The sequence below is a fragment of the Gymnoscopelus microlampas genome, assembly GCF_963454915.1.
Source record: "Gymnoscopelus microlampas genome assembly, chromosome: 10".
Classification (NCBI taxonomy): Eukaryota; Metazoa; Chordata; class Actinopteri; order Myctophiformes; family Myctophidae; genus Gymnoscopelus; species Gymnoscopelus microlampas.
In genome coordinates, this window is record NC_139947.1 from 54,612,114 (window position 1) to 54,626,721 (window position 14,608).

The 14,608-nt window shown below is 40.5% G+C and overlaps 1 long non-coding RNA gene across 1 annotated transcript; it reads right to left on the bottom strand.

Annotated features, from left to right (window-relative positions):
• Positions 1–10,083: 10,083 nt before the first annotated feature.
• LOC311053581 lies at positions 10,084–14,362 on the bottom strand. Its single transcript, XR_014601648.1, has 3 exons — positions 14,332–14,362; positions 12,264–12,389; positions 10,084–10,794 (listed from the first exon to the last, which is right to left on the bottom strand). It is a non-coding gene; the product is annotated as an uncharacterized lncRNA (long non-coding RNA).
• Between the last annotated feature and the right edge of the window lie 246 nt (positions 14,363–14,608).

Consider the following 14,608-nt stretch of genomic DNA (forward strand, 5'->3'; position numbering starts at 1 on the left):
GGGTAGTGTTTCCATCTCACCTAGAATCATTTCAACCTTTTTCATATCAAGGTCCATCATTTATTCTGCATTTGAGCCACAAATTGCCACCATTTGATGAGATTTAGACTCTCAGACCCAAAATATATATATTTAAATATTAGCTGTATTGATGTTGGTTCCATAGGAAAGATAAACAGGCAAACGTTGATCAAAATAACAATTCTTTAATTAAGTAATGCAGATAACAATAATTTAACTCTTGAGAGGTTAAAATGGAACCAAATGGACCCGTAAGGTCCATTTGGTTTCATTTTAAACTCTCAAGAGTTAAAGATCTATAAGGGTCCATTTGGTTACCAACTCTCCACCATTTAGCTGGGGACCACCTGGAACCCCCTCAAGGACCACTGGTTGAGGACCACTTATTTAAGTTGTGATACAATCTGTGTGTAAAGTAACTAAGTACACTGCATGTCTCTCCCATGTTAGTCTTGCTAACTTGCTGTGTGTGTGTGTGTGTGTGTGTGTGTGTGTGTGTGTGTGTGTGTGTGTGTGTGTGTGTGTGTGTGTGTGTGTGTGTGTGTGTGTGTGTGTGTGTGTGTGTGTGTGTGTGTGTGTGTGAGATGAGAGATGAGATGAGAGAGAGAAATACTTTAATATCCCCAAGGGGAAATTGAGGTGTCACAGCAGCACAGTGTCACAATAAAAGTAACCAACAGACAAAAAAAACACAACGAAACAGATGGACACAACATAGACCAGGGTGCATTTAGGGAGAGTTCATAGTCATCATAGTCAGAGTCATTGCTCATTGTAGAGTCTGATGGCAGTTGGCATGAATGAGAGTCTATACCGCTCAGTGTGCATGTTAGGGGGGAGAGTGAGCCTCTGGCTGAAGGTGCTCACCCTATCCTGCAGCTCGCCATAGAGTGGATGGGAGGGATTAGCCAAGATGGAATTTAGTTTGTCCCTAATCCTCCTCTCTGCGACTGACTGCAGCCCTTCCATGCGGAGGCCAACCACAGAGCTGGCCTTCTTAATGATCTTGTTGAGCCTGTTTAGCTCCCCAGCCTTGATGCCCCCACCCCAGCATACCACTGCATAAAATAGAATGCTGGCTACGACGGAATTATAAAACATAGACAATAGCCTACTACACACATTGAAGGATTTGAGCCGCCTCAGGAGGTACAGTCTGCTCTGTCCCTTTTTGTAGACAGCCTCAGTATTGTTCCTCCAGTCCAGATCCTTGTTCAGGTGAACGCCCAGGAATTTGTAGGAGTCGACGATCTCCACCTCTTCCCCCTGGATGGTGATGGGTACTGGGGTCCTCCTCTTGCTCCGTCTAGCGTCAATCACCAGCTCTTTTGTCTTCTTTGTGTTTAGCTGTAGGCAGGGGCGGCCTTAGTGATCTGGGGGCCCGTTTCAAGAGCTAATATGTGGCCCCCTATACACCCATACACCCCCCCAAAAAAAAAAAATCACAAAAAAAAAAAAATCCCACATTTTTTCTCACAAAAAAAAAAAACTCGCCCCAAAACACGGTCGCCCCGATTTTGTTTGCGGACCAGCCGACCAGTGGTTCTTAGTATGTATTATTGTTTTTGTGTTACTTATTTTGTGTTGTTATTGAGGATAAGGTTAGAAATAAGTTTAGTTTCAGGCATAGTTTTACTGAGGTTACGTTTAGGAATAAGGTTAGGTTAGGCATAGTTTACTGAGGTTAAGTTTAGGAATAACAGGTGAATACCGCCGGATTTGCCCGGGGGCGACTGTGTTTTGGGGCGAGGTAAATTGATTATTATACACCACCACATCATCGCGGAGTCGGCGGAGATTCCCAGAACGTCTGACTCTGTCTGCGATGGAGCCTAGTTAACAGTTAACAAGCAATAATCTAAAGCTAAATTCTATTCCATTTACATTTAGAATCATCACCACCACAGCACATTCAACAGCCAAGTATAATAAAGAAAACACAACAGCAGCTGAATTAAACAATTATTTTACTGTCTTTTAGTGGCAGGCTGGCAGCAGCACAGTATGCAATGTAATGATGATGGATGCACACGAAAAAACGCGTTCTTTTCAGCACCTTGGAGAGCTCTCAACTACAAGACAACAAAGGTATATGGTGGCTTGCTCAAATGACGGCCTGGAGAGAAAGAAAGCGAGAGACAAAGGAGGAGTGAATGGGAGAGACGAGAGATAAATTACAATTAGTGGGAGTATAATATGTCGGCTTCTAAAGAGATTGAGAGCGAGGTGTTAAATGAGTAGTTTATAATTGTAATAAATAACAAAAAAATAGACTTACCGTTGATTCAATCTGTGATGTGATCCTTCTCTCCTCCTAGTCTCTAGTAGAACGCCACCTTCCTATTCTTCAGTGCTGCGAATACACTGATAAGTTCGTCTTTTTTCAGTGTGGCCGTTACTTCGTGCTCAATTGAAATCTGAGCAAGAGCTGTCAGACGCTCCTGGAGCATGGTTGATCTCAGATGTGTTTTGATCAGCTTTAAACGTGAGAAACTTCTCTCTCCACTCGCTACTGTCACAGGAACTGTCATCATGAGTCGCAGAGCAATGCTGAGGTTGGGATAATTTTCAACTAAATTGTTTTTGTATATATAGTTAAGAAACTCCATGCCGGTCGTTTCGTTCTTTGGAACAGCACTGACTGCAGCCGACACCTCGCGCGCAAGGTCCTCAGCATCCACATCGCCAAGTGTCCTCTCCATGTTTGCGCAGCTGTCTTTCAGTGTGTGGCTTTCTATGGCCTTTTTCATTCCCTGTCTTCCATAAATAAAGCCGAATAGACTATGAAACGACTCCATCAGCTTGAAGCGCTCGCTAACGCCTGTAATGGCAGAATCCAGCATGGGGAGGAAAACATCTCTCTTGAACCGTTCAGCAGGTGTCACAGTGAGGCTAGAAGGGTCCACATTTTGGGACTCATAGGCGAACTGGCGTTTTGGTTTTCGGATTCGTACAGTGGGGAAGTCCATTGGAATCTGTAACTCTTCAGCTATGTCTCTGGCATCTGTTTGGGCAGATGAGAAGCCATTCTCTTTGTATTCCTTGAGGAATTTTAGAACATGTTCTGTCTCGCCCTGTAGCACTTCGATTCCCACGTTTGGGCTCTGGAGCAGCTTACTGACGCGATTCACCTCGTATAAAACGTTGTACCATATTATAATGGTCACCAGGAATTTCCATGATATGATCTCCTTTTCTAGGCCTCTGGCTGCAGACGCGGTTACGCCGTCGCCTTTCTTTGTGGCAAGATCAACCAGTGAGAGGAGCGCATTGCCAACATCACCAAGGTGGTAACGCAGTACTTTTACGCTGTCCACACGGCATTCCCATCGTGTATTGGATATGGCCTTGAGTGTCAAACTTGGGACGTTCTCCTTGAAAATGTCCCATCTTTGTACTGATGCGCTGAATAGTGTGTATAGGCGTTGGAGCACTCCAAAGAAGCTCACAGATTCTATCGTTGATTTGGCAGCATCTACGATGACTAGGTTTAGAGTGTGGCTGGCACACGGCATGAACAGTGCCTTTTTATTAATATCAATCACCCTCTTCTGCACGCCACTATTTTTCCCCCGCATATTGCTTCCGTTATCATATGCTTGTCCCCTGCATTGTGAGATATACAATCCCAAATTATCCATATGCTTTAAGAAGACATCTGTTAGGCCTGCACCTGTGGTGTCAAGCACTGGTAAGAATCCTGTAAAATGCTCGTTGATAGTAGCTCCGACATCATCTTCACATGTCACGATGCGCAGTGACACAGAGAGCTGCTCTGTGTGTGAAACATCGGGGGTGCAGTCCATTATCACAGAGTAGTAATGTGACTTTTTCACTCTCTTTGTTACTTCTTTCAGTGTCTGGTCTGCAATGAGTGTGATTAACTCGTTTTGAATTGTTTTTCCCAGGTAGTGGTCAGCTATCTCTCTGCTCTCTGCTCGCCTGATGTGTTCACTCATCACTGGGTCGAACTCAGAAATCAGCTCCACTATACCTAAAAAGTTCCCATTATTTGGCTCATGTAGATTGGAATTATGGCCACGGAAGGCAAGGTTACTTTTGGCAAGGTGAAATACTATGGCAAGCAGCCTCTTCATTACTTCATTCCAGTGTGCCTTTTCTAACAGGTATAATTCTAGGTATTGATTGTCAATTGTGCTGTGCGTCTTCAGGCGCCTCTCAAGCTCTCGCCAGCTCTCCATATGGGCACGGTGCGCATTGGACTTCTCATGGTCTTTGAGAGTGAGAGTGAGTCTCTCCCATGTTCTAAAACCCCCGCATGTGAGACTATTACTTCGCTTGCCAAATAGGGTACAGCAGAAACAGAACACTGAATCGCATGATTGTGAATAAACTAACCATGACCTGCGAATGGTTTCTCCGTTTTGCATATGCATATAATATCTGTCCTTGGTAAAACGACGGCGTGATTTGCTTTTATCACCACCGCCGGCGCCATCTCCATCATTCTCTCCACCACCACGGCTCTGTGGAAAATCAATATCCTCTAACTGGACGGGACCTCTCCTAACAATATCGGCCCATTGGTCACTGGTAATATACATTGGCCAGAGCGCCAGGTCGGTCTCTGTAAAGGGGATTTTCTCCCTGTTTGGAGTGGTGGTGGTGGTGTCGTCTTCCTCACCTGTCTCACAGTCACTCTCAGTTTCATTGTCATCATCATCATGATGGGGTTCGGCGGGTTCGGGTTCCTTATCGCCGCCATCTGTTTCACTTTCAGTAGTAGGATTCTCATTTAATTCTTTTTGATTGACAGCTACATCTTCTGGTTCGCTTGCACTGTTAGGCAGGAGGATAGAAGTTGTTTGGCTATCTGTAGTAGTAGTAGGCACAGACTGAGACTGCACAGTTATTTGTTGGCTATGGCTATCATCATCGCTAGATTCACCATGCTGTGATGATACTGAAGGACCGGGTGTTGCTGTTGTTGTAACAGCAGCCGTTGGCAAGTCTTTTTTTCGTGATTTTGAAGCAGTTGGACCAAAAAACGAGGTTAACTTTGAGAGGCTATCTTTTTGTTTTTCTCTCTTTTGTACGAGTTTACGCTTTGAAGCACCACTTGCATATGTGCGTTTCATTTTGCTGCTCACTGTCACCATTCACCGCAAGTTCCGCAACAAAACAACAACACATCAACACCGTCCTTGACTGACAGGTTGACAGCCGGTCAAAACAAACACCAGTGATTATTAGCTGCTGCCAACTAGTGGCGTGAGGCTGTCAGGCATCCAGGGGCCCCGGACTGGGATGCGGATGCGATGCGATCCGATCATGTGATTAAAAAAAAACTAATAATATTTGAAAAAATATATATAATGATAATAACATTTGAAAAAAAATCAAAAAAAAAAATTTGAAAAAAAATTCCCCAGAAAAATTGGGGGCCCCTGAGGTTCGGGGCCCGTTTCAATTGAAACGGGTGAAACATGGGAAAGGCCGCCACTGGCTGTAGGTGGTTATGTTTAGCCCATTTGGTGAAGTTCTCCACCACACCTCTGTACTCCATGTCATTGTCCTCCGTGATGCAACCCACAATAGAGGAGTCATCTGAGAACTTCTGGAGATGGCATGTTCCAGATCTGAAGCTGAAGTCGGAAGTGTAGATAGTAAACAGGAAGGGTGACAGGACTGTTCCCTGAGGAACTCCAGTGCTACCCATTTCCACCCGGGACTGGCAGCCTTGTAGCCGGACATATTGTGGCCTCAGGGTGAGATAGTTTGTAATCCAGGCCACCATGTTGTTGTCCACCTGCATCGATGTAAGCTTCTCGGCAAGCAGCGGTGGCTGGATGGTGTTGAACGCACTGGAGAAGTCGAAGAACATGATCCTCACCGTGCTCCCCTTCTTCTCCATGTGAGAGTACGCCTTCTGCAGCATACAGATGATGGCATCCTCCACTCCAACCTTGGCACGGTAAGCGAACTGTAGAGGGTCCAGGGAGTCACTCACCAGAGGCCGTAGGTGCTGCAGAACTAGTCTCTCGAAGGTCTTCATGACGTGAGAGGTCAGTACCACTGGCCTGTAGTCATTAAGACTGCAAGATGTTTTCCACCGCTCTGGCACCTTCCTCAGTCTCAGCGAGAGGTTGAAGAGATGCTCGAACACAGGTGCCAGCTGTTCTGCACACGTCCTCAGCACCCTGGGACTGATGCCGTCCGGCCCTGCAGACTTGCCCTGGTGTAGCCTCTCCAGTTCCTTCTTCACCTGCTCAGAGGTCACAGTCAGTCCTGCATGGTGTGTGTGTGTGTGTGTGTGTGTGTGTGTGTGTGTGTGTGTGTGTGTGTGTGTGTGTGTGTGTGTGTGTGTGTGTGTGTGTGTGTGTGTGTGTGTGTGTGTGTGTGTGTGCTATGTAAAGCGTTAAAATAAAATCGCTACATAAATGCACCATTTCATTTGCTCCATTTAATGATAAATGATGAACATGATATAAGGATGAATAAATGACGTCTGACTGACCACAGGATCTCCTCTTCAGCTCTGCAGTAACGTTGTTATATCTGGACTGTATAGCCGGTCAGAACTGGACTGTATAGCCGGTCAGAACTAGACTGTATAGCCGGTCAGAACTGGACTGTATAGCCGGTCAGAACTAGACTGTATAGCCGGTCAGAACTAGACTGTATAGCCGGTCAGAACTAGACTGTATAGCCGGTCAGAACTGGACTGTATAGCCGGTCAGAACTGGACTGTATAGCCGGTCAGAACTAGACTGTATAGCCGGTCAGAACTGGACTGTATAGCCGGTCAGAACTGGACTGTATAGCCGGTCAGAACTGGACTGTATAGCCGGTCAGAACTGGACTGTATAGCCGGTCAGAACTGGACTGTAGCTGAAATAAAGCCTGACCGTACGGGGGTTGAGTCATATAAACTCATGCAGATTCACAATAGACCACCGAAGTCTGACGTAATTTACGCATCCTTTGTTTGTCTACCTGGTTCGCAGTTTTCCACCCCCATTCTGAATCCCATAGACGTATTTAATATCGTGTCAAATAAGAACTGTGTTCCAAAAATAAACAAATGACCCCGGTGGTTTGACTCTCATGGATATGAAACATCAACTGACGGTGAGAAAACGATAATGTTACTTCCGCCGAATTAGTTACATTTTCGCCAGAAACAGACTGTATCAAATATAAGTGACTGACTATCAAACGATACAGAACCTCCTCCCTGACAATATCGCCGAGACAGTTTGTTTATTTTTGGACCAAAATTCTTATATGAGACGATTCTATGATGACCCAATGTTATTCTCCATAGAGAAATGACTTTACGAACCTGGGGATGAACGAGTGACGTCAGGACTTCGGTGGTCTATGGAAGCTCTGAGAGGTTTAAAACTCTATTTGAAATCTTATGTGTGTTGAAGTTATCATGTTTTGTACATTTATACTTGTGTTTAACCATGCCAATGTAACTGACAGTGTTTGTAACTATAAGTTAATATCATTTGTTTTATTTCTCATAATAGGGCTGTATTTAAGTTAATTTGTTATGCATGCATTATTTATGTGTGTTTTAGCAATGCTTTTATTTTGAAGTGTCAAAGTCACGTTTGTGTGTCTCGTTGGTCTGCTCTCACGTGACTTGGATTCACAGGACTTTTGCATTAAGCAACAACAAGGTGCAGAAGCTCTGTTTCATGTTGGTTCATAAGAGACTGTCTTTTAACCGTGCATCCAAACTTTACTACAAAGGTATGTTACAATGCGGGTTGTGTTTTATTTGTTTGTTTCATGGGTTTTATATGTACTTATTACTGTTACTGCACTTCCAGAGTTTGTGGTGGTGCTGTGCAGCAGGACTGGTGGGAACCACAAACCACATACATGCACTTTAGAAAGAGTTTGAGGTAGGAGTTAACTTCTATGTTCATTGTGTTTGATAGCAACATAGAGGCTCATGTACATAATAGTTTATTGCATTCACCCAGCATGGTGGTTTTTGACTAAACCTACACTGTTTTGTGATGTTTAGATAATATGAAGCAACTACAAGAATCAAGCCCAAAGTCGCTGATTATATGCAGACATGGCAACACTGGTAAACAGGAAACCCCTTGATATTGAGTAATGGGAGATTCCATGTGTTTATGTAGGTGTTTGGCAACGGCTGTGAGCTGAGAGCTGCTGGTGGTACGATCAATGGACCATAGTAGCAGGTATGTGCACGCCATAGCAACGTAGTCATTCTAATTATTCTAATTATGAGAGAGCAGTTTATATGATCACTGAAAGAAGAGTATTCATGTACATGCCATCATCCTGTAGTCTATACATGGCTTCACGACCCGTTGTGAGCTTGTAGATCTGCTATTTTCAAAGGATTATAGATTGTAGATCTGCTATTTTCAAAGGATTATAGATTGTAGATCTGCTATTTTCAAAGGATTATAGATTGTAGATCTGCTATTTTCAAAGGATTATAGATTGTAGATCTGCTATTTTCAAAGGATTATAGATTGTAGATCTGCTATTTTCAAGTAGCCAAAGTTTAAATAGGGCTTGAGTGATTTGTAAGAATAATTCAAATCTACAAAGTAATTAGTAACTAAAGTTTTCAAATAATTGTAGTGGAGTAAAAGTACAATATTTGCCTCTGAGATGTAGTGGAGTAGAAGTAAAAGTACAGAAAATTGGAAATACTCCAGTAAAGTAAAAGTACCTCAAACTTGTACTGAAGTGCAGTACTTGAGTGAATATACTTAGTTACTTTACACCACTGCCACTGCCAGTAGCTATCAGGATTAGGGGTTCAACAATGAATCAATTTGATCTATTATACATATTTTTAAAAATCAATAATTTATCAAAGAGATTAATAATGTTGGGACATAATGTAACCCAGGCTTGAAATGACCCTGAATTTAAAATAGTTCATGGGATAAATAAATACCTTCATTTCAGTAGATTTATAAATAAATACCTTCATTTCAGTTGATTTATAAATAAATACCTTCATTTCAGTTGATTTATAAAGTGCTAAAAACTATTAAAAAGTGCCTTTTGGAATAACATCAATTTAAGTTATAAACATAAATATATATAAATATACCTAAAATGTTGCTTTAGTCTGTTTTAAAATGTAGAACAAGCTATTATATATGAAAGGAAAAAAAACACTGCAAAACAAATAACAAGGTGTCTTACAGGTTTCTGCTAAAGGTAAAAACTACCTGACTCTGTTGATTGCCTTCCTAAGTGAGCTTTGTATCTGACAATGTATAAAGTCACCAACTTTGAGACAGGATTGTGTTGTTTTAAAAACATGTTTTTGGGGGGTTTGAGTTGGTTTCTGCCCGACAACAGAGATTTACTTAAATATATATAAAGAAGAAATATATGAAGATACAAGTTTTCTGTATGACATCAGTATATAAATAATACAATACAATAAAATACATAATAATACAATGACAAATAATCATTACAATAAAAACAACAGACAAACAACAGTGCTTTAGAATGTGTCTTTATTGACAACATGAACATGAACATTACAGAAGCTCTTTAATGTAATGAATGTGTCTTTATTGACAACATGAACATGAACATTACAGAAGCTCTTTAATGTAATGAATGTGTCTTTATTGACAACATGAACATGAACATTACAGAAGCTCTTTAATGTAAAGCTATCAGGACAGTGGTGGAAGAAGTACTCACAGGTTTTACTGAAGTAAAAGTACAAATACCATTTACAAGTACAAGTTACAATTGAGACATTTACACTCTATTCTATTACTCTATTACAAGTAAAAGGTCTGTAAAAGTACAAAAGTATTGTCATTAAAGCATACTTACAGTACTCTTTATGCAGAAGGGCCTATTTAACCTGTTTATATTTGTCTTAGAAAAATAGCAGATCTACAAGCTCATAATGTGATGCATTGCAGGACGTTGTGAGCTTGTAGATCTGCTATTTTGGAAGAGTTGAAGTATGACATTGTGCTTAAAATATATGTTTTGTTTTAGTAATCTAAATCTACACCTTAAAGTAATCAAATAATTGTAATGGAGTAAAAAGTATTGCCTCTGAGATGTAATGGACCCCAAATCAATATGTGTTTATCTGCAGACCCCCATCTGGGACCTCCATGAGAGTAGATTTGGTATTTGGTATTTTCTAAATTATTCCTCATGTTTCAAGACTTTCCAATGTATGTCTTTTTAAACAGCAGATCTACAGGCTCACAACACACCAGTGTGAGCTTGTAGATCATCATAAAATACTGGTTTAAATGCTTTATGTATTTACTTTGTCTTCCTATATTAACACGTTTAGCTGGGGACCCCCCGGAGGACCCCCGGACCCCACTTTGAGAAACACTGACATGAAGTATTGAGAAGGGGACATAATGAAGTCAAGTAAAAGTATCTCTAAATTGTACTCAAGTAGAGTATTTGAGTAAATGTACTCAGTGAGTTTCCAGCAGTGTCGGTAGCAGAGTTACAGAGAATAGAGCAGAAAACCACTGAATGTGTTGTGATTCTGTGTGTCATAATCATAGAGCCTGATGTTACTACCACCAGGTGTCTTCATGTACACTCTGTCTCTCTGCTCCAGCTCTATGATCACTCCATTAGACACGTATTCTAACCCAGCTCCTTGAGTTTTGTATCCATAGTTCTGAATGAGCAGCTGATTATTTTTATACATGTAGACCTGCACATACTTTGATGCATCATGGCCGCCTGCAGTGAATCTGAACTGATAAACTCCTTTCACAGGTGCGGAGAACTGACCTGGAACGCACACGTGCACACGCACACGCACGCACGCGCGCGCGCACACACACACACACACACACACACACACACACACACACACACACACACACACACACACACACACACACACACACACACACACACACACACACACACACACACACACACACACACACACACACACACACACACACACGGATCATGTTAACACTGTTAACTACTTAAAGGAGTAGTTCACCCAAAAAAAGTACTTATTTTCTATCAATTGCTCATGTTAATGAGCTTTACATAAAGGGATAATACACTTAAACATGTTTGGAGTCATTTTAACGTCTACCTGGTCAAATTACGTCTACCATCAAAGTATTGTCTCATTCCTCAGACAATAATTTATTAATTTGGGTAGGAGACACAAAGGAGTCTCTTTGAGTCTCCTAACGGATACACCAAACCGCTCATCAAATTATTGTCTCAGGAATGAGACAAAAACTAAAAACTGTATTCAAGGCTTCATTGTGTAATTGATAGTCATTTTTGGGCGAACTATTCCTTTAAGCTCTATATTTTTTTAAAGGAAAAAGTGTTCTAATAAATCTGATCTACAAGCTCACAACGGGCCACAAAGCAACATGTTGTAAATGTTGTAAATGTGATATTTTTGAAGTGTTTGAACATTTTAGCCTGTAATGACACAGCAGAGTTAACCCTTCACATGCTGTTACTGATGTTTTCACAGAGATGTAAGTTGTATCATTAGTTGGTGAGAGATAATTGATTGTGTAAAGCTCATTAACATAATTAACTGGATATTTCACCTTCAAACATGTTTGGCTCATTTTAACGTAATTTACCAGACACGCCCCCTTCCTACAGTACAAACCCATTGTAACTTCAAACTCCATTTTAAACCTGTTTGACTCATTGAAAACACCAGTCCTTGGTTTTATTTTAGTTTTTCATTATTAATTTATTCTTTAATTTTCCCAGATTTTTTTTTAATCAAGCAACTTAAAACTATCTGTGGTTTTCACAAAAGCCCAAGTAGACGTTAAAATGACCCCAAACATGTTTGATAGTGAATTATCCCTTTAATCACTTAATGTAAAGCTCATTAACATAATTAATGTAATCACTTAAAGGGTAAGTGATATGTTTTTGTTAACATAAGCGTTAAATAGCTCTATATTGAGAATAATAATCATCAAACTTGAAAATGTATTTTCAGTTTATTAAAGAGCTGGAGAGATGAGGAGACCCCTGTTACTGAACAAACAATGATTACTATCACAATATAGAGCTATTTAACACTGTTACTGAACAAACACTATAGCAATGATTACTATCACAATATAGAGCTATTTAACACTGTTACTGAACAAACACTCTATAGCAATGATTATTATCACAATATAGAGCTATTTAACCTTTTAACAGAACACTTTAATGTAAAGTTAATTAACATAATTAACTTAATCATCACCTACCTGTAGATGTACTGTAGGCGTTGCCGATGTTAGAGTGAACTCTCTGATAAACCAGAGTTGTAGTAGAACTATATCCAATATGTCCAGAACCCAGATAATAAGCAGAGAAGGCCACCTTTGGTTGGTCTGTCAACACAGGAGCATTATCACATTATTATATGATTATAAAAGCATATATTATACTGTTAATGATCATATTATTTATATTACTATGAAAGCATATCTTATACTCTTACTCATAGATTGGTGAAGCAATAGGAAGCGACGCACGAATCCGGGCGGCTGGGTTTGGACCCGCCCTTCAAGACCATCGATTGGCCTCGTTCTTTCAGTCTAATCCGATACTGACGTATCGGATTAATATTCTCATAATTTTTGTGTCATGTAGATCAACTATAGCAGCTTATAGCAGCTAATAGCAGCTTGTAGATCTGACATTTTTATTACTATTTCCACTTTTGCTCAAGTAATTCAGATTTTAGGACTCCTAAGAGTTTTTATAACTTTCACTCCACAACAATGCAAAGACAAATATTGTACTTTTGACTCCACTACATTTCTAGAGAAGGCTGTTTTCTCAGCTCCAAGAATTGTAGAACACATTTATTGACTCTAAAACTGGTGAGTCAAACTGCACAACCAATATTTAAATGTGTAGCCATGATTCTCTGTTTTCATGAAATAATACTAAACTAAAATGGCCCCCAAAAAATAAATGACTAGTTTTCGGTCAAATTCAGCCACATGTTATACTATTAATAATAATAATTAAACAAGGCAAAGTAATATCAACAACATAGAATATTTGCTATGTAGTGGTATTGTCTAGTCCATTGGTCTTCAAATTGGGGACCCCCAGGGGTCCTTCAGGGGGGTACCAGGGAGTCCCCAGCACAGAGTGCCGCGCTATGAGCTTGTAAATCTGCTATTTTTGAAAAATCGAGATTTATATATATATATATATATATATATATATATATATATATATATATATATTAAAAAAAAATTAAGTAAACATTTGTAACTCAAATCTTTGCTTCTGGAGGTCCCTGGGACAAAATATATTTTGCCAAATACATATCATTTTGAGGGTCCTTGACATGAACAAGATTGAGAACCACTGGTCTAGTCGTAGTGTATGGAAACTAATGCAGAGTTACACTCCACGCTTCACTTTAGTTTTGGATTGGAAAGTCATTATACTTATAAAATAACAGATGTAAGAGCTGATAACGCATGGATAACAATAATAATAATAATAAAATAAACACCGCACCCGACCGGAAGGGTCGTGAAAGCGCGGCTTACGGTCGAGCGCATTCAAGAACCAGTTACCACTTCATCTGTATGACAGCAGGCTGCCTTCTAACCAGTTTAGACCAGTTAACACTTCATCTTTATGACAGCAGGCTGCCTTTTAACCAGTTTAGACCAGTTACCACTTCATCTGTATGACAGCAGGCTGCCTTCTAACCAGTTTAGACCAGTTAACACTTCATCTTTATGACAGCAGGCTGCCTTCTAACCAGTTTAGACCAGTTAACACTTCATCTTTATGACAGCAGGCTGCCTTCTAACCAGTTTAGACCAGTTACCACTTCATCTGTATGACAGCAGGCCTTCTAACCAGTTTAGACCAGTTAACACTTCATCTGTATGACAGCAGGCTGCCTTCTAACCAGTTTAGACCAGTTAACACTTCATCTGTATGACAGCAGGCTGCCTTCTAACCAGTTTAGACCAGTTAACACTTCATCTGTATGACAGCAGGCTGCCTTCTAACCAGTTTAAACCAGTTACCACTTCATCTGTATGACAGCAGGCCTTCTAACCAGTTTAGACCAGTTAACACTTCATCTGTATGACAGCAGGCTGCCTTCTAACCAGTTTAGACCAGTTAACACTTCATCTTTATGACAGCAGGCTGCCTTCTAACCAGTTTAGACCAGTTAACACTTCATCTTTATGACAGCAGGCTGCCTTCTAACTTTGACACATCATTGCTCTTTGGAACTTTTAACTAGGGATAACATGACATGTTTGCTAAAAGTGCTAATAGTTATAATACCTGTTATGAGTCTGCTCACGTTCTCCACTCGTTGGTCACTTACATTCAGCCTCATCTCAACGATGGTCAGCTGAGCTGAAATAATTACAACATTAAATCACTCATTAATACTCATGCAGTTTGATTTAATAACTTTGAATTTCAGTAGTTGATTTAATTTGACTTATGTTATGTTTGTGACATTGTGTGTAAGAACAATACTGGGGTTGCCTAGAGACAATCAGAATCAACAGCCACACTAATCAGTAGGTATTGTCAGAGTTTTCAACATGAGTTT